At 37.3% G+C, this 21,331-nt stretch overlaps 1 long non-coding RNA gene across 4 annotated transcripts in view; it reads left to right on the top strand.

Annotated features, from left to right (window-relative positions):
• LOC116217062 overlaps positions 1-21,331 on the top strand; it is a 105,427-nt gene that overhangs the window by 28,457 nt on the left and 55,639 nt on the right. For 2 of the 4 annotated variants that reach the window (XR_004160988.1, XR_004160986.1), the window contains exon 2: positions 8,020-8,079. This is a non-coding gene — a long non-coding RNA (uncharacterized LOC116217062). Of the gene's footprint in view, positions 1-2,091; positions 2,416-4,587; positions 4,787-8,019; positions 8,080-21,331 lie in introns of those variants that run through there. The other 2 variants (XR_004160989.1, XR_004160987.1) reach the window with 2 other exon arrangements.

Below are 21,331 nucleotides of genomic sequence, written 5' to 3'. Positions count from 1 at the left end.
TCCCTGGAGGTGCTCAAGGCCGGGTTGGATGGGGCCCTGGGCAGCCTGGTCTAGTATGAAATGGGCAGGTTGGTGGCCCTGCCTGTGGTTGGGGGGTTGGGGATTAATGATCCTTGAGGTCCCTTCCAAGCCATTCTATGATTCTGTGGTTGAAGGGACTTTGTTCTGGTGGTTCAGAAATGATTTGCTACTGAAAAGCTGTTGAACCAACAGGAGTGCAGAGAGTGTTTGGTATGTTAAGTGAAGGGCATTTCTTGCTTGAAGGCTGCCAGAGCACCCTGTTTGTATTTGCCCTGTTCTCTTACCATAGAGGTCTTTTCTGTCTGTGAAATAGTAAGTATTCACTCTTACTCATGCATGAGTGAGCTTTGTAGACTAGTGTGATGCTGTGTTGAGATGCCAAAGTGTTGCTGGAGTGCTTTCCAAGAATAAACGGCTTATTATCTTGCAAATGCTTTCACTGGCAATCTTTAATGGTGACCGTGGTCAGAAGTGTGGGTTTAAGTCTCAGCCTCTAGAACCAACTGTAGTGGGCATTTGCTGAGTAGGAATTTGAATTGCCAGCTGTATTTCCCAGCTTTCTCTACGAGCTTCCTGTCAGATTCACTCTTGTCAGATCTCAGAAGCCAAAGAGGACAAGATTGCAGCTTGAGCTGTTTACTTTTTCTAGCTGTCAGGCGATGCATCATGTTGAGTTAGTCCAAGAGCCCTTATCTAATGCTCGCCATGATGAAACTGAATATATCAGTCAACACTTATTTCAGTAAATGTAAAGGAATGTGAAAATTCTCCTGACAACCTTTGTCCATTTTATTATCTAATTTTCATCGTGAAACTGTACCTTAGTTTGCATATTTCCTCAAACTTTGTAGCCTGTCCTTGTTTGTATACATCAGCCTTATGCCTTTGTACACGTCAGCAGTTCTCCCCTCCCAAACCAAGTCTCCATTCAAGGCATTGTGTCCATCTACTGTGTTCCAGCAGGAGGAAGCTGAATCCCCACTGAGACCAGGATGCTGTAGATGGCAGCTCTCTGGCCTTAAGAGCAGAAGTTTGAAGGATTAAGACTTCAGACTCAATATTTTTCTACCCTGTTATTTTTCTTCCTTGGAGTATCTGTTCTGATAGGGCAAGTTCTGTTCTGAGATAAACAGGGCAGCGATTGGGTTATGTTTTTGTGCAGAGAACATGTGCGTGTCCCTTAGCTGAACTATGCAGATTTTTTTCCATTTGCGTGAAGACTGCTTTCTATTTATCCAGGAAAGTATGTCTGTATTTGTACTTCTGCACAAGTATAGATGCTCTCATATACACACCCTTTATCTGGTTGCAGTTCTTAATGCCACTGTTTTGTCTTTAGCCAAATGCTGCTAATAGGCTCTACAAGGGAACTTTTGGGCAGTGATTCACTTCACAGTGAAAGTGTGTGTAGTAGAAATGGACTTGGCCAAGGCAAAAGAGAGAGAAGTAAGGTTAAAACAAGTATTTGGGCCTCTTTGAAGACTGCTCAGAGTAGATTAAGATCACTTCACACATTAATATTTTAGAATACAGTCACAAAGCTGCGTAGTGTTACTGTAGAAGTCTTCTAGAATACTGTGCAACTATTAAATTATAGAGCCTATATATTATGGCAAGTATAATTGTATGAGGGTTCTTGATTTGGGATTATTTGAAGGATTCTGATTGTTCCCTTTCATTGATCCTTGTGGGCTCAAAACTTAGATGAAAACTTAGACTTACTTTTTTGTTTTGCTTCCTTTTGAAAATGTTTCAAAGTAACTCACCCTGCAGTCATACTTCTATAGATATTTTTCTGCTGGGTCTGTTATTTTCAGAGACTGATAAAGGTAAATGATGGGAGAGATTAATAACTGCTTGAAAATAGGCTCCTTTTTTGAACCTTTTGTGCCTGTTATTGGTATGTGTGAAAGGTGTTCCCAGGTTAAATAATCCTTTGTCAACAGAGAGCATAATGCATTCTGGCAACACTTACAATTGTAGTACTTTTGTAACAGTTACCCTAGTACTTCATTTTGGTATTGCTGGGGGATTATATCGGCATGATATAGTTAATTGAAAGTAGCATGCTTCGCTTTGTGCTGATCTGGAAGTATTTATTGGGCTTAAGAACAAATGTATTTACTTCTCAGGTAAACAAGTATTTAAATAACATGACAGGAGAATGCAACATGCAAGTGATGCTAAAATGCATCCACATAATTATGCAACTAATTTTCTCCAAGTTACAGGCAGAGCAGTTGCGAGAGATGCAGAGCGTTCCGTTGTTTATTCAGCAGATCAGAGTAAAATGGCCATAAGATCTGAATCATTGGGAATCCGCTGGCCTCTGTGTCCTCAGACTCCTGTGCTGTTACTGCCTTCCTTCTATAGGACTATACAGCTTTGTCCCAGGTGAGGCTTCAGCCCATTATTTCCATCCAACACAGGAATAGATCTCACAGCATTTTGCAGTTGCCTGTTAGGTTGCTTTTGCCTCTGTTTACCCTGTCACCAACTGACGAAACTCTCCCACTCCTCTGACAAAGATGACTGAATTTCTCTGAGTGCAACTAAAGATACTTGGTTAATATGAAGCAACAAAAGCTCAGATAGGAAGAACATCTTTATGGGAGACAAGGGATGAAGATAATGGGGAGGTGGTTTGGCATGAATGAGAAGTTAGATGCAACCTTACAAGCGAAAGCAACAGAAGTTAAAATGGTGAATGGGTGTGACCTGCTTGTATTAAAATCAAGTTTGTAAAGTATAACTAAAATAAATGCAGTGTTTTCCTGTGAATCTAGGAAACCTTTTGAGTAGAGTGCATTTTGTGTTTTGAGGTTAAGCTACCCTGATAAAAACAGTTTCTTTGCACGTTGTCTAGATTGGTAGTTTAATCAGTCAGTCTCGGAGAGAAGCCTGAAACTTACACGATCATCATATTTGTGTGCTGGACTTGGTTTCATGTTTTGTTTTGCCAGAGAGAAGAAAGAGCTGTGGTCAGTACTGTATGGGATAGGAATGAGCTGTCAGAAGCATGTTGTCAGCACCAGATTTTTCTCTTTTCTTTACACTAGTAATGTTATCACAAAAAATGCTTAAAATCACAGCTAAAAATATTGTCCAAAGTGTGAAACAACTGATACTTCTTAAACCACTGGTTGCTAATATACAGCAATTGTGAGCTGAAATACAGCTGGCCGTGAAAGAATTTTTAGTGCATGGAAATCACTAAGTGTTGCATGAGGTTTTTTTTTCTTTTCCTGTATGTTGGCTTTGGGAAGGCTTCTGCGTAACAGCTCTGTGTAATGACTGATGCTAACATCTGACACAGCCAGTACTGGCTGTGCTGAGCTGTGCAGTGGTCATTCTGCACTTAAATTATATTGAACTACTCATTTGTCTTAATCTGTTAATAGCCATCTCTTTAGGGACTAAATTTTAACAATGCAATGTTAGTTTCTGTGTTTTTTGTGTTAAGGGTTAAATGTATTATTAAATAAAAATCAGAAGTTAGTAAAGAATGAAATTGCATTACATAAAAGTACTCATGAAAAGTTGAAGAATGGAAAAAATGCTTTCCTCTAGATGTCTGCTTCCTTTCTCTGCCTTTTTAAATATTTAAGCACATTCTTTACATAATACTTAAGCTTTCAAGCCAAAGTTACGGGTTGCCTTAGCCAGACTTGAATCTGAAAATGAGACCCAAACCAGGACAATAACAAAATGACACAAAGATTGACTATACTGTACTTGCTGGATGAAGTGAAAACTGCTAAAATATTAAATCCTATATCCTGGGATTTCACTGCCTGCTGGAACTAATCTCATTAACTTAAAACCACCTGAGGCTTAAGAGAGATATACACTGCCGTGTGAAATTATATTTATCTCATCCTAGGGGGAAATCCTTTCCCTCCCCCAGCTTACCTTACTTTTGACTTTGCTTTTCTTGCGTTACCGGGTCGTTTCTCCCCCATGGGAAAGTTGTCATAGCTCACAGCAACACAATTACTGCAGTTGAAATTCAGCACTGTATAAATGGTGAGATCATTGTTGAAGTTTGTTTTCTTTAGGAAGTTCTTTAAGACGTAAAAGAAGATTGGTAAAACAATACTGCCTTACGTTAGCAGTTCACTTAGATAGCATTGCTCCGGAGTTAAAGACAAAGATTCTGGAACTAGGAAAACAACTCATAGGAAACGAAATAATTAGTTTTCTTTAACCACAAACATCTTAAGAGGGTGAGTGATTCTGATAGTTGGTGCGTGGATGTAGAAATTTCAAATTCAGCCTTAGATCCAGTGAGCATTGCCAGTTAGAGCTTTGTAAATGTGTGGTTGAACCCAAATCTCTATTCAGTATTAAAATTCAACCAGTGGAAATGTTCCCACTGACATTACAGGACTTGGGGTGAGGCCTTATCTGATACCCTTGTTAGGCTTTGCAACAAGGCAAGATGACCTTGTGCAAGTGCCTTTTACTGTTTGTCTACTCACAGGAAAAAAAAAAATAAATAGGCTTCAAGTTATCCATTAAACAGCTCAATCAGGAAGGATATTCAGAAATCTACTGTTAAAGCTCTTAAAAACTAACAGCCTCATCTGAAGCAGCATGCTGCAAGTCTGTAGAGAAGTCATTTGGTTGGTGAACCTGGCTGCCAGTACCCTGCTTCCAGAAGGTAGCCCAGGGCATAAGTGTGCTGTGGAGTAATGCTACTTGCAGCTCTGTTGAAGAGCCCTAATGCAGCACCCTCCAGTGAGTCTGTAGCTGACACAAACTGGTGAGATGCGATGTGGGTCTTATGGTGGGCAGTGAAATAGAGAGGCTGATTTTTTTTTTTTTTTTTTCCTTGAGATAAGAAACATCTGATCTGCAAAACCGAGCGTTATTTCTGAGATCCTGTACAATTTCAAGGGTCTGTGGATTTGAGTAACAAATGCATCAAAGTTCACCGTTAGTTTTGACTTACTTTGAGCTAATAACTTAGTTAACAACCAACTGTTTAAAATGTCCTGTATTGAAGGCTTGTGTATAGGTACAACAATAGAGTTGTAATTGTTGTAAAGAGCAATTAAAGTAATAAGGCGTAATATAAGGTTCACTTTCTTACTCATCCTTCTGGTATGAATGGAGAGCAGGATAGAGAAGTTGTTGCAGCTTTCCCGTGCATCAGTGGAGGAAAGGATGAATAAAAGGCTTGTAGTCAAAAAGAAGAAAGACAGTTTGAAACTACAAGCAAAAGAAACGTTTGCTTCAGACCATTTGACTGGTGTAAATGGTACTCTGTGTGAAAGCTGGGTCCAATTTCTCCTACAAATGCCCTGGAATTTGAACAACTTTAACCTTATTGTGAGCCAGATGAGAATGTACAGAGGATGTTCACTGTTCTTGAAATGTTTGGGATATATTTAAGCATTTCTAGCACCCAGAGAGGTCTGCTTATCTCCTAATTTACTCCTGAAGCAAGCCTGTTCTTTTAGAGGCTGAATAGGGCGTATTATAGTTGAAATTTGACTGAACCTTTATGCTAGTAGAATTATGTGCTTAAGCTGCTAGGAGGATGCTAGAGCCATGAATAATGAAAAAGGAATTTGTTGGGTAATGAAGAGTAGATAGGATTAATGTTGTGTTGGCTTTGGGTAGGAGGATTAGGATGGCTAATTAGTTTTGTTTGTTTGGAATGGTGTTATTTGTTTCTATTTGCATGTTGGACCTACAGTTAATGTTTGATTTAGCAGATTTTAATAACAGATGTATATAAATAATAGTTAATTTTACTAGCGCTTGCTAATAAATTAGGTCAATTTATGCTGCAAATAATTTGGAGTACTATGCTCACACATGGTGATTTGCTCAGAAACCCACTTCAGTCCTTGCTAAAATGACACAGCAGTTTTTGGGGTGAACTTTAATTTTATACGCAGGGGAATAAAGCTTGCAAGTTAAGGTTGAACAAAGAAAGAAATGCGGTGAATGCTCCTGCCTTTTAATGGACTTCCCTGCTCCTGTGTATGTTTACTCCTTGATGTTTACTATTTCAAAACATTCGGGATCCAGTCTGGTTTTGTGAGCATCCCGTTACAGAAATTTAAGGGAACACAAAGAAATGCGTATGAGCAAATGATAAAGGCCACACACGTGTCTGGATATGAAATACTGATGTAACTTACCTGGCCTATTTATAGTAATTACGTGTTGTGATCTTGGCCAAATTCCCTGATATTTAGACAAGCAATTTTGTTTAGTCTTATTGATTTATGAGTAAAATGACGAAGCTACAAATGGTCACGACTCTTGGGTTGCTGAGAGTGGAGGTTATAGTCCAATGTGCTTGCTGATCTCCGGTGTAAGCTCCTTTTCAGCCCTGTGTGAATAGGTGCAATGCATTCTAGTTTTAGTGATGGACAGGCAGTTAATTCTTAAAAAATAGCTAAGGAGCAAGAACCCGACACCTTGAATGATTTATATGTTTTCTTTGTAAGCTTGTTTCTGTTTTGTAACCTTTAAAATGCGGGTTTTATGAGTGGTATCATTAAAATTTATACTCCCTCTAGTATGTGATGTTAGTCATTATTGCTCTGCTGTGCCTCCAGATCACCTGTCTGAATTATAAAGCAGCCTTTCTCAGAGCTAAACAGTAATTTTTTTTTTTCCTTTCTGGAGTAAATGCCTGTTGACTTCATTAGATTTCATTGGTGCTCCTGTACTGGAGCAGAGGTCAGAATCTGGCCTTTTCTGCTTTCCATCCAAATTTGAAAGGTTGCTCGGAGTAACAGTATGCTTCTAAGAATGAAATATCAATGGTCTTTTAAGTGATGAGAACTGATATTAATCACAAACTGCCAGAGAACTTGTTTTGAAGTACTTTATTTTTGTTAACTTGGATTGATTTGCTCAGCAGGTGACTTAGTGTTGGGCTAGGCTTTGTTATGCTGATTTTAAAATGTTTCTGTGAAGGGTGAATCTTCAGTAAGGGAAAACAGAAGCTAATAGCGAAAATAAACCGCTGTCCTTGATTCTAGCAACGGAGCCTTTTTTCTTTTTTAAGACTCCGTAGACCAATGAGAATTGTGCAGAGCACTTTGAAGTAACAATTTATCTGCATCCTTAAGCTGATGGTGCCAAAAAATGATTTCCTTGAAAATCTCTTCCATACTCTAAAAAGATCTGGACTTATTTTTTATAAGTGGCTGAATCGTCAAGTGTTTCCCGAGTGTGGATTACTGTACTGCTTCTGTTAAGATTGTCAAGCCAAGTGCTTGCTACTGCTTTGGAACTTCTCTTCTTTTTTTTTTCCTACCCAAATACTTGAACTTAATTCAAAAGAGTTAGGAATAGAGGTGTGGGTTTTTTCTTTTTCAAAATTGTTTTGCCAATGTTAACAGAGGATGAAGTGCTAGTGCTACCTGAGGCTGTTGTGAGAGATTCAGTTCCACTCCCAGTGAAAGATAACGTGATGCAGTACTGCACAGCATGTTTCATCTGCGAGGAAGGGATATTGGTGGAAAGCTTGGGTGTGAAATGGTTTAAACTGGAGGTATCTCAAAAGAAGTGCACTTGAGCTCTAGCTTCTCTGGTGTATGGCCTCTTCCTGTATTAATATGCAGTCGTGCATGGCTACAATTATTAAAATCCCCCCTGCTTCTGATTGTTCTTGCAGTGTTTGTGGGGCAAGTTTCATGTCCTGTTAAAAGTTATCCTACATTTGCAATATGTGAACGTAGGGAGTTCCTACTTTGAATGGTTCTAGCAGCATAATTCCCAGAGTGGGTAGGAATGTTCTGTGGGCTTGCTATCTCATAACATCAGTGCAGAATCTCATTAAAGGAACTGTCAGGATTTCTCTTTCTTACCATCACCTCCCCTGTTCTATAAGAGTCAGCTGTCTTTTTGAGTGAGCATAGTGCTGAAGAGGCATTTACAAATAAATGAAAAATGTCACAATTGATTTTACTACTTTCAGAGTACTGTGTGTCAGGTTTGTCACAAACCCTTTTTTATTCTCTTTTTTAGATTTCTTGTCTGGACGTTGGAAATAACATTTGGATCTGGGCTTCTTTCTGGTGACCCAGGGTAAGCTCCTTGGATTTTTATGACCTGTGTACCAGTTAAATAATATTACCTTTTCAGTGCTTAGAAAGGATGAAATGTTAGAAATGCTTACCAATTACCTGGCAAGGATATATCGAACTTGCGTATCACAAACCACCCTGGAGAATTCCACTAACATAATGGTTCTGCTTTGTAGTTTCTTTTCAATAGGCACATTTGTGACTTATGGTTATTACATGGAAACATTGCATGCAGCAGCTATACAATACTATACATATATAATATATATATAGCTGTTTTTCAGTTGTTTCTAAAGAACATATAATTCCAAGTAGATGGTATTCTTTCTCTCAATTATTATTTAAAATTTTCCATTTTCTTTCAGTGTATGTTATATAGTTATTAGAGTACATATTGTTGTCTTAAAGCATATTGAAAGTAAACTGTTTTTGTGTGGCTGCTGGCTGAGTAAATGAATCTAATGATTATTATCAGTGAAACCTTTAAGTGCAAAAGTATTAGTATAAGAATGGATATCGGTTAGAATTTCATTGTAAGAAACACTTGAGATAACTTCAATGCTGGGAAGTATCTAATCCACTATCAGTTTTAGAAAGCTTTTAATTTTCAGCTCAAACTTCAGTTTTGTGCTAGCATTCAAAAGTATATGGAGTGTTGTACTGAAATGGTTGTGAAAGAGAACCTCTAACATGGTGGAGTTAAAGGTTGTTAATGACAAACACAGTGCTACTCTAAAAAGAAATTTTTGGTCTCCTCCGTGCATTTTCCTGATGTCTTATACCAGACACACCACTAGCAAAGTGCAATTGTGTAAGAAATTTAACCTGTAAGTAGTACTAAGAGCTTACTGCTTTCTATTGCGTTAAACAGTAAATACATGCTATATAGTAAAAATTGTTTTGTAATGTTTTCTCTGAATTATTCTGAAGGGATTCTTAAATAGAGATTCACACACTTTACAATCTGCTAGACAGCACCACGTCTCTATTTCAGTGCTTGTTATTTTTAACATATTTTTAAAAGTTACTGAATTTAATCCCCATTTCTTACCACGGTCTTGTTAAAAACTATGAACAAAGGAAATTAACATAGCTGTCATTTCTGTATGCTTGATTGTAAGGTAGCCTGATCAGCTCTACACTGCAGCCCTCTTTTTGTGTTAGTATTTACATATTTGTCAGATACTTGCGCATTCAAAATTTGGCAGGTTTGATCTTCAGGTGGAAGATTACAAATGTCAGTCACATTATCATATATTTAGAATAAACTGTTAACTGTCAGTCAAGTTGTTTCATTCAACTAAAAATCAAACTTTGTTAATTGAAGAACACACTTACTTTGTACTTCGAACAGACTCTCCTTTATTTACGTGGTAGTACAAACAATTGGATGATTGGGCTCTTTAAGGCCATCTCTAATAGTCCATCATCCATGGTGGGCTGCTCACCCTTCTTTTTTCTCTCCTATTTATATTACAATACATTCGGAGACCTGAATCCTGTACGAAGATAGAAAATGAGTTCTGGCAGTATGAAAACCGGTAACGTAATTTCACTGAATAAACCAGACAGTTCAGAACTGTTGTTCATGTAATTAATTATTACTGTTACTGTAAACAAAGAGAAGGAAAACTTAAAATGAAAAATGAAATGGAACTCAGCATTACCAACTCCACACATTTCCCCAGCCTCCTTCCCTCCATATATTTGACTTCAACTGTACAGTAAATTGTATCATTTGCAATGCCACAGAGAGCAATCTAGAGCACTTTCTATCTAGCCAAGGTATGGGCTAAATATGATTAGGCAAATTTGCAGAAGTTCAGACTTAACCACCAGCAAATCTCTGCATATAATAAGGCTACTTAGCTTCATAATGATGCTGACATTGATTTGTCCCAGCCTCTTCTCTTAAGATGAGTGTATTGTGATGCATAGTTATGCATTTGTATATCTCTGTACTCCAGCTGATTGCATGTATGAGAACTGCTTCCATATCGTGGTCTGAATCATGATTTTTCTATCAACTGCTGAATGGTCCCTGCAAGCAACTGATGAAATGGTACTGATTAGCAAAATTACCACAGGTTATATTCTGACTTTAGTGGAAGATTAAAATTTCCATCGATATCAATAATCAATGTCAATAATAATAATAAAAAAATGAACTAATGCTACTGCTGCTTATTTGGTTGAGTAGAAGCTCGCACGTAGGAAATGAGCCTAGGAAAATCCAAAGGCACAGAGTATTCACTCCAGTGGGAACCCCTCCTGTCTAGTGTGCCAGACACAGACAGTTCTGTACTGCAAATATTTCCAGTAAACTTACTTTCAGTTAGGAGCAAGGGAAGAGGGAATTGAACTGAGAGCTATTTCTTTCTGAATCAGTTATGTTCTTACACTGCAAATTAAAATGTTATAAATAGTAAAACTTCAGATTAACTGAAATTTTTTTCAGCTTTTTTTTCTCCAGTAACTGGACTCTTCATGATGACAGCAGTAATTTATTTGTTTGGCTTGTGAGCCAAGAATATTCTTTCAACCTCCTTTCATACAAATATTTTTCCTATTGAAATTAGTAAAGAAGGTGCTTTATTTCTAGGTGTTGGGAACTCACACGTGTTATAAATCAGTGAGATGAATTTGCAGGCTTGTTATTTAAGTGAGAATGAGGAGGTAAAAGAAGTCTTATGCATTTCTGTTGTATGTTGATCAAGCCTGAGCCAGGCTGGATGGGGCAAAGCTAATAACTTGTTAATTGATCATTCTTTCTGTTCCTTCTATCTGTGTTAATAATGTTTGGAAATTAACCATCAGAAAATCCCTCAAACTATTAAGGAAAATGCCATGAAGTACCATAATGATAAAGATTTTTTTTTTCTGTGTAATCATGAAAGCAAAAGCAGAGGAGGAGGTGCATGTGCTGGCCCGTAAGTTCTAAAACAGTATTTAGTCAAACAGTGACTTGAAATGCTTGAAGGACGCTCATCTATACAGTCTATAGTTGGGAGCGCGTGGAACTATTTTTGACTAATTTCCTTAAGTCATTATTTTAGCAAGAATATCTTGGGAATAGATTCAGTGCTGAAAAGTGTTAGCAGGAGCTAATGCATTTTAATTTTTTCCCTGTAAAATTATAGTATTTATTTAAGCAACAAATAATGATAATTGCTGCTGGATTTTTCACATTTGCTAAAAACAAAATGGTTTAAAACTTTGTTCCAAAGTATGTATGCTAGCAAATAGGCCTGTGTTATAGTAAGAAAATCAATGAATGATAGTGCCCAGCATAGGGCTAACGAAGATGCTGAAGGGATTGAAGCACCTCTTCTTTTAGGAAAGGCTGAGAGAGCTGGGACTGCTCAGCCTGGAGAGGAGGAAGCTTGGGAATCTCTTGAATGTCCATAAATACCTGAAGGGAGAGTTCAGAGAGGATGAAGGCAGGTTTTTTTTTGTTTTTTTTCTTTTTTTCAGTGGCACCTGGTGTCAGGATGGGAGGCAATGGAGACACACACACAGGGACATAAGAGGTTCCCTCTAAGGACCTGGGAGCATTTCTATGCTGTGACAGAGCCTGTGATTGACACAGGCTGCCCAGAGAGAGTTTAGGGTCTCTTCTTTGGTATTTGTTGTAGTTTCCATGGAAACAAATAAGAGGCTTTACTTTTAGTGACATATATAAATAATGCTGTAATGAAAGTAACTGAGGTTTCAGCTACTACAAGGAAAATATAAAATAAGTAATGCTTCACAAAATTAAATTTATAAGCCTCACATTTCAATGGCTTGTTTAAAGATGGGGTTGATCACATTAAGGGTGGGCAGGTTCATTGTTTTTTTTTTAGGAAGATGGAAGGGTTAATTTCACTGTTTTCACCTCTGTTCCTCAGTCCATCTATGTCTTTCATTGAAATAATCTGTGCCTGCTCTGTTAAAACCTGCTGCTCTGAGAGTTGCTGACTTTGTTGTTACAGACTTCGCTGATTTGCTTTGAGCTGACTGACTAGCATTTATTACAAGCTTTATCTTGGATGTTATTTTTATGAAGTATGATGCGTTGAGGTAAATAGGATCCTTTATCCTAGACAGTACTATCACTGTTTTAGTCTACGCTTGTAGACAAATCTTTCACAGAATGATAGATGGCATTTCAAAAGTATAATTTCATGAGCTCAATTTACTTCATCTGAAAGCCATCTTTTTGATGTGTCACTATAGAACTTTTCCCTCAAAACATAAGAGGACATTTTTCCTACCTGCAAAGTGCAGTGCCAAAAATAAATAAGTATACTCTTTTTTCTTTCTCCTTTACAATGTAAGTAATAAGTACTTTCCATTTCCTTTCAAGGCTTCTAAAGCTTATTTAATCCACTTTCTTCTGCGTTTTTCTGCTTCTATGCTCAGTTCTTCATTTAGCTGTTAGTTCCTTTCTCCCTTACACAAATATAACAAAAACATGTGCTTGGTACCTATGTGTTGAGGCACGTCTAGTAGAAATATAGGATAGGGTGTGGGCAGAACTGGAGTGTTTAGTAGAGACAGAGCTGAAAATGGGGGATGTAGCCATTGACATTTCAGGCTTAAATTGTTGATGGTTCTGTAAGGCTTATAATAATACATTTGCAGTAAGAACTAACAGAGTTTTTTGGCTTTTCCCCAGTATTTGTTCTGTGGGAAGCATGCTACCTTTCTTCCCCAATATTTTTAATTCATGTTTTTCCTATACCTTAGGACCAGGTGAAGCTTGACAAATGGAAACATTCTTATGAGTTGTCTTCAAGCTATGCTTCAGATTTTTTTTCTCATCTTTTTTTTTTTTCCAATAAGAACTATCTGTTCAAATGTTTTTTATAGTTCCTTTATGGCAGCCATTTCAGATACCTAGTACTGAATAAATAAAGCCTCCTTCATACCTGAAGGAGCTAGCTGGAATTTGTTTTATTTTTTTTTTTCAAAATCTGTTGCAGTACAAAATGTAGTTGGTTGTCATAGTAAAGAAAGTGGCATGATATTGAAATGGAAATGTAATTAAAATTATTTTTATTTTTCTCGGGTCTGGGAACAAAGTGTTACTTAAACCTTTTCTTAGAGGTATTATACCTAACAAGTTCTCTTGAGAGAAATGACAGCAAAGCAGCTAGGCTATCAACACAAATTGCGAATGGCTGCATTCCCCTGGGCTTGCTTAAATTTGAAAGTAGGTAGGTACTGTGAAGAAATATACTGCAATCTGGTAAAGAAGCTGCAGCATAGCTCCAGTGGCCCCAGATGCAGTAATGTACCAATATAAAAAATCTCATATTAACTTAGAATATGGGTAACATCATAAAACACCCTGAAGTTGCTTAGCTTACATTCATCCTCAATACATCATCTTCAGTGTCCTGTGATGCTGAGATAGTCTTATGCAGTAAATGGAAACCATTCCTTTAACCTGCTGCAGAAATGAAGGTCATGTGAACTGGGTTCTATGCCTTGGACCTACATGCTAAACACAAAATGACCACTGAGCTGAAAAAGTAGGCAAATAATATTGTGCTCTTGCTTTTAGTTTTATGGCAGGTTGAGGTTCACTAAGGTGTTGGAGCCACTTGTGGGCACAGTGAGTGTACCTGTGTATATGACAGTCATAAGGCTAGTCATTTGGCATGTGAAATAAGGGGGTGGGGGGAAATGTCCAAGAATTACCAATGTTTGCCGTTCTTTTTAATCTGGAACACTTAGTCCTAGGTTAGTCTGTATAGTATTTGTTTTATTGTAACCCTCTCTAGGAATTTGTCTGTCTTCCCATATGAAATCAGTAGTAATGTTTCTGCAGGGGCACAACTCTTCTGTTTCTATTCCAGAAACTCAAATTGAATGTGTATCGACGTGTCTACTTCCTCTTTTGAGGAGGAGCTTGACTCAGGGTTCATGGTGAAAGGTGGGCTTGAATTTCTAGAAATGTTTCCTAAAAAGTAGTGATAGGTTTTGCTGGCTTTCAGTGGGTTCTGGCAGATGATACCCTGAGTAGATGCCCTTGACTAAGAAAGAAAGATGTTCTTCATTGAGTTATCCAGAGACCTGCTTTGTACTACTGTATTATGTGAATTATCAAGCAGCACAGCAAGTTAGGGATTCCTAAATGTAGACAACAGCTTCAAAGCAGCAGGGCACAACTGTGTTAATTATTACTGTATGCAGCTGTGCTCTTTTTACTTACCAGTACACTGAGTACCTTAAGTGCTCTATGGCAGAGGACCAGGGAGAGCTTGTGCAGTGAGCCTCAGATAAACCCAGACTCACTGTGGTTTTGCCACAGGTTGGTCAGCTGTAGAGCAAATTTGGTGTGGAAGTCTTGCAAGCATGAGTTTGTGGTCCTCTGGTCAATCAAACTGGGCATGTCTCCATTTTGCACTCATGCATTTGAAAACGTTGCGTCAAGTTATTGATGTCCTACATGCTCAACAAGTGTGAGAGCTTTAACTTGCAAGAATAAATCTTACCTTGTCACAAAGCTTAAAGTTCTGACTGAACTGTAGAATTTCCTTAGAAAACTGATTTCTGTAGAATATTTTGCTTCAAACAAAATGTGTTCTTTTTAATGGGTATTTTTTTGTAACTTCTGTTACTGTGCTGTCTTCACTGATGCATAGATGATCTACTGTGTGTGTATATATGTATACTCATGTTTTTAATGTACGTAAGCAAAAACAGTTGTATGTAAAGGTTGATCTTTAACTATTACCTTAGAGATGAAATAATGTAATTTTGGTATTACTTACTGAAACAAACTTTATAGGTGGCACAGACTATGACAATATAATTTTCATGACTGCATTGAAATGTAATTAATATATTTTGTAACTATTCTTCTATGATCCATTAATTATAATAGATGAAATCAGATACGAACAGAATCTACCATAGTTTGAATTCTAAAAGATTAATTTTATTTGCAATAACTGGAATCCTCCAGTTCTGGCCTTTGGCTGCCTTATTTGAAAATGTATATTAAATGAAAATTGATTCTTATTGTCTTAAAAAAAAAAAAAGTTACTATTGATAAAATCCAGGAAGTTTAATTGTAAGGATTTTTTTTCAGAACAGCCCCTTCTGTTGGTATTATATTGCATTAGTGTATTGTGTTACAACAAATTGATGTCAATTTGAAATGAAATTATCTGTTGCATTCTGCAACTGTTGGGAATTTACTATGATACCAGCTGAAGTCTTTTCTTAGTTACCCCATAGTTGGTCTGCTAATGAGTTTACTCGTGTCAGTAAAACTAAAAATAAGTTCATATTCCTATGCAAGTTCTCTTCGTTAAGGAAATAAGCGTGCATATTAATTCTGACATCACTTTCAGTTAACCAATCTGTATGTGTGGATGTGTTCCGGTCCCACAGTTCAGGCAGTTGAAAATTGTGCAATCTTCCCTCCTCAACTCTCAAATTTGAACAATAGGGGAAAGAAAAATGGAGATAGACTTGGCCCTGTTCCAAGGAGATCAGTAAAACAAAAATAACTAGGTGGTATAGCTGAATAAGCACTGGGGGTAGTGAGATGATTCTGGTATTTGACATGTTCTAAAGCAATCAAAAATTGTAAATTAATAACTTTTCCACTCCACCTATGAGCTTTCAAACTGCTGTTCTGTAGGAAAATAAGCAATCTCTGCCTATGCTCAAGTGCCTTTTATTTCGTGTTTTGGGAGTGCAACAACACTGAAGCTGTTTCTTGGCTTAAAGTTGTTTTTTCAGTCCTTTCTATATTATATCACAGTAGAAAATGGCAAACTCAGTCTTAATTTTCACTCACCTTCCTCCCATGGAGCTCCATGCAGAAGGGATATATAGAGAAGTTTCTGATGCTTTTCACTACTTCTGTTGCACTTCATTAATCTCAGTGGGATTAAATTCATGTTGCAACTCACAGTAACCTACATTAGATTCAGGATCACTTGCTATTGATTTCTAAGTTTTTGTTTTTTTATGGTTTGAGTGAAGCTTTTAAAGAAGAAATCACAACAGAAGGTGCATGAGAATATTAGTAGAAAAACTGAAATTGTCAGAATTCATACGTCTGTCAGATTCAATAGAAGCAAAGAGTAGAAGTAAACTTATTTGGTGTTTCCTGCAGATATTGTTCTGAAGCTTTCCCAAAAGTCCAGTTAGCAAAATGTTCTTGTGTTATTACTGCCATGAATGTTAGTTTAGAGTTCTTCCAGCTTAATGATAGTCACGTAATTTATCTGACTAAAGATGAAAACACATCGGATATCCCTTTCTGCAACTACCAATCCACCAAAGAAGCTCTTTCTGATGACTGTAGGAGGTGTGGTTGGCCATTAGCAAACCTGGTGGGTCTGTAGGTGCTGTGCTGTGGAAAGGTGGCTCGAAGGTCAGCACACTGCATAATTGAAGTTCTCTGTAGGTGTTTGCTCTATTCTGCTAACGGTATGTTTTCTGTTGTACTGGAAGTGTTATTCTGGATGCTTTGTTCTAAAAGGTTTCTCTTTTTCTCACAATAAGCACATTTGTTCACATATCCCTTGTTTCTCTAATTAACATTTCAAAATCACTGCCTGTCCTGACTTTTGAGTAGTCTCTACTTGTCTGCAATTCCAGCAACACACCTCAACTGTGAATGCAATACCAATTAATATTACTTTCATTAGTTAAAAGTAGGTATCTTCCATGTTTGAGTTTATTCTCAAATGGTGATGTGTTCACTAGTTTTTTTATCTGTCAGACCTGAAGTCTTAAAAGCTGGATTAAGGACAAGCTTTAACTGCTTACTCAGCCTAAATACAGTTTATCTTTGTCTAATCAGTAAAACATGCACCTTTTTATAGCCCTCTGCATAAGAATGAATAAGGCAATAGCAAGTATCTGAAAAAAATGTGTATTGCTTGTCAAAATGGGCCTTACCTAGAAAAATATCTTTAATCTGCTGATTTGTTGTCTATTACATTATCATATCATATGGGGATGGGAATATTGAAGCAAAATATTTTCTGAGACTGAATTTTGTCTACTTCATACTTGTAGTTTTACTGTACTGCTTTCTTTCTTGATCACCTGAAGTAATCGCAGCAATGAGGCAAAGGGTTAGGGTACAGGCAAGCTATAAATAAATGATTTGAAAAATAAAAGCTGTATGACTTAAAATTTACTTTCAAAGCTTTCAGAGCTTTCTTTGTCTCACCAGACAGAAGAGGTCAGCATGTCTCCCTTTGCTGGCCACAGCTTCCTCAGGAGGAGCAATGCAGTCATCCCTCAGCCTCCTTCAAACCAAACGAGCCATCTTCAGCCATGCCCTCCTGTCCTTTTGTCTTTCTTGTTTCCCTCCTTTGGGTATATTCTCATATTTTTATGTTCTTTTTTCTTGTTCTCGTGATCGGTTAGATCATGAGTGAGGCTAGAACAACCCTAGATATGTGGCAGTGTATCTGAGGGATGTTTAATTAGTTTATAGCCCAGTAAACATCCAAAATGAGCGATGGTAGCATGATCCGTGTCATGACAGTCACAAAAGAGAGAATTCACCAAAGCTTTTGCTCTTAGGAGTTAGCAAACAGAACCAGGTAAGCAATACTGGCCTTGTAAGTGTGAGACCGGTGTCACCTTGGTCACTGTTGCCAAGCACTGACAGAATCTAAGCATTAAAGCTTTATTTCTTAGCTGTTCAACTGTGTGGCGAAGTGTGGTCTCAGAAGTTTAATTTTGTAATGTAGAGCTGGCTTTGTGTCTTAAAATAAAGACAAATTCTAGCACTTGGTATTTTAAAATGGTATCACTAGTACTTAATTTATTTAATGTTTGTGTTGTAACTGACCCCTGAAATGCGTAAATTACAAAACCACGCTTCATGAAACAAAGGGAACTCTTTAAATTCTCATCTTTGATATAGATATGTTGAGAAACTCAGTGTATGAGGTGTTACGTTATAACTTGACAAGCTCAAACACAGAATTATTGATCTCTAGGTTGCAATAACACTTTGAAGAGTGTTCTCCATGTGTATTTCTGCTAGTCAGTATTTAACACTTTCTGCTTTTGCTCTACTTTTTTTTTTGTGTGTGTGGATAAACTGGCTGTTGTTAGAGAGCTTGGGTGAAAGCTTGATCTTCTGATGGTATTTCCTGTTGCAGGAAAGGGAAAATTTGGTTATGATATCAGGCCCGAGGCATGATTGGAATTAGTAATTGTCTTTTGAAGTTAAATTTATTAAATGTTTGATCCTTAGGAATCAGTTTAGAAATGTGACCCTTGTGTATTAAATGTTTGGAAACTTAGTGCACTATGTTAGTGAAGCTGTAAATTGTAGCTACAGAGAAATTCAAAGCAATTAATGATATTACTGTTTAAGTACCAAGTCAAGAGGTTATATATCTCTAAAAGATGTGATCCAGCTCAGCTGGACACCTGTGGGCTTGGTGCTGACAGAAATTGTGTAGTTAAGCTCATTCATGTGTGCATTGCATAAGGTTGGTAGGAATGATCACAGTTGCCCTCTATAAACTGTTTGTTAAAATGTGCATTTCTTCTTTGGAAGAAGCACAGAACGCCAGTTATTAGAAGTGAGATGTCGATGGGTTACATAGGTTGGAATAAGGGAATAATTATGAAACTGCAATTAGGCTGGAAGGATGAAATAATGCCTACAGGAAAGTGAGGAAATAATTGCTGGTTTCATGGATGCTCTAAAGTACCTTTGACTTAGCCTTTTCAGTTTGTTTTGCTGTTGTATAAGAAATCTTAATGTATGCGTACTATTGATTGTCATAATTATGACAGAATCCATCAGTTTGATCAGTGTGAATTTCCTGGTATGTTTGTCTTAGAAAAACAGGACTCATGCATACAGTTGTAATCTGAGCTCCAACATGCTTAACGAATCTATTATCCTATGGAAGAAGGGATGGTACCTTGATGGTATCTTACAGCTACAAAGTACTGTTGGTCAAACTTCATGTTACTTCCTGTTTCCCCCTAAACATCCCTATGGAGAACAGTGAATGGCTTTGGAAATTATGATTTTATACACTGGCGAGTGATTCTGAATAGTAATTTTAGATAAACTAAGCTTATAATTAACTTTCAAGAAACCTTTTATTACTTTTGTAATTCATAGCATTATGTTTGATGTATTCCGATGAACTGTTGATCTATGTTTTGCATTCCGCGTAGCTCCGTGAGCGGAAAAAGCTTTCTACATAACTGAAAACAAGCTTCCAAGAATTGTCTTGCTTTGTATAGAGAATATACTGTGTTGTTTGTCATGAACTGTAGTCACCTTCAAGTATGTCAGAACTTAGTAGTGACTGTCCCCTGTACCTGGAAACATTTGAAGAGGAGCACATGAGGAAATTGAACAGAGCAAAGCCAATTGAATTGGCTTTAAGAATGTGACCTTTCTGTCCTACATATTAAATTCATTTTTCTCAAATGCTGTTCATATTGTGCTGCATATTAATTGCATTTTGCATATTCTTTATTCATAATATACCACTGGTAATAACATAAAATTACACTTTTAATTCCCAGTGATACCTTCATTTAATGTTTCATTTACTTCTTTCCTTTAACTAATCTTCTGTCCTCTGAACAAATTTGATTAAAATCATTGCGTTTATTAAAAAGAAATGGGCTAAAATGTATCGATTTGGTCCCACCAGAGCCAGTATTAGAAATTTCTTTCTGGGGGTTTCCTTTCATTGCAGGGGAGAATTTAAGGGGAGTAGATAGCTGATTAAAGCTTGGAAATAGCTTTTAAAAAAAAAAAAAAAAGTAGAAGAAATTACCTGCTTTAGTCACCGCTTTCTTATTTGCCAGGAAAGCCATTCTACTTTTTCTCATCTCCTGAAGCTGTAACGAATGAATTTGTAAGATATGAGATGTGGGGGAGAAGAATAATGGCAGGCAATATGCTCTGCTTACATCTTTCTGTGGTGCTGCTCACCACTGCCAGGCAAGCAGTGAAGGAAAACTCACTCTGGAGGACTTGTGGGCTTGCTTGCCTTTTGCTTGTGTCAGGCTGAGCAGGGTCAGTGATGGGGATCTTTAGGATGGGTAATGCAGCTGTGTAAATGACCTTGCTGAAATGTATTATCTCCCGGTCAAAAGAGCCTTTCTTGTTTGTTGCCTCCAGAAGAACCAGCAAAGCCTTGTGACACGGGACGAAGGCTACTGAGGTTAGATGTTCTCCTTTTAGCTCTACAATTTGCGCAGTATTTTGTTGGTTTACAGCAAGTTTTAATGTTTAGACCTTGTTACTTTACACAGAGAAGTGAAGATATATCGTAGTGCTATCTAGATGAATTGCTCCAGCCGCGAATGTCAGTCTTACAGTTTTTATGATGCAGTCAGTATGTTGCACTTCACTTGTGCCAACATACGTAGTTCTTGAAATCTTGCAGTGCAAGCTTGCAAGTCGTTCTGGATAGATGCCTCAAAATTATCTTGAAATCTTGTGGGGAAGAAAGAAAATTGAATAAACCAGAAAGTTCAGAAAGGAGAATTGATTCTTGATGGAAATCATTTAATCATTAAGTATGCTTTCTGGTCATTGTTTTGTGGAAGGCAAAAATTTAAGCTTGTGTTAACACTTAGAAGTTGAGTTAATGTCTTACAATTGTAGCTTTGCACTTAATTACTTTGGCTTTGGTGAAACTGTTGGTGGTTTAACTTTCCTTTTCTCTTACTGATTTATGTGATTATCTTTTGCCTGTTTGTTATGCATTTCTGTGTAACTAGGATGTTGTCATTTCCTTGTTTCTTGGTCTGTAAGATTGAGTTAATGATAACTTGGATAAGGGTGGTGCTGCGTTGTTAACTCCTCCCTATTGACCTGGCCAATGAGTCAACGTGTTCATCAGTGAATTTAAGCATGGGTCTTTTACTAATCTAGAATTACAATGATGCGCTCTCTTTTCAGAACACTTGCATTTATTTTTGAGGTTATGTCTTACAGTTCTCTCCTACGTCTTATTAATTACATTCACAAGTGTTATTTGCTGTTTGTATAGTGACAGAGCTTTTTTTTTTTTTTTGGAAGGGAGTGACTATGAAATTTAATGCTGTATCTGTTGGCATTTTTTGAATCCTTTGAGTGCTCATTAAATAGGTCAGCTGCTCACTTTTTAAACAATTTCAATAGTGTGTGAATTAGCAAGCATCTGCCTTTATTGTAAGCACTCATTTCTCATATTTATTTTTATTCATTAGCTACTTTATCTTTTTCTACTCCCTAGCCTTGATTATGTAAA

The sequence above is a fragment of the Meleagris gallopavo genome, chromosome 11 (genome assembly GCF_000146605.3).
Source record: "Meleagris gallopavo isolate NT-WF06-2002-E0010 breed Aviagen turkey brand Nicholas breeding stock chromosome 11, Turkey_5.1, whole genome shotgun sequence".
NCBI lineage: Eukaryota > Metazoa > Chordata > Aves > Galliformes > Phasianidae > Meleagris > Meleagris gallopavo.
The sequence above is the reverse complement of the archived record's forward strand: the minus strand, read 5'-3'. Positions and strand labels throughout refer to the sequence as shown.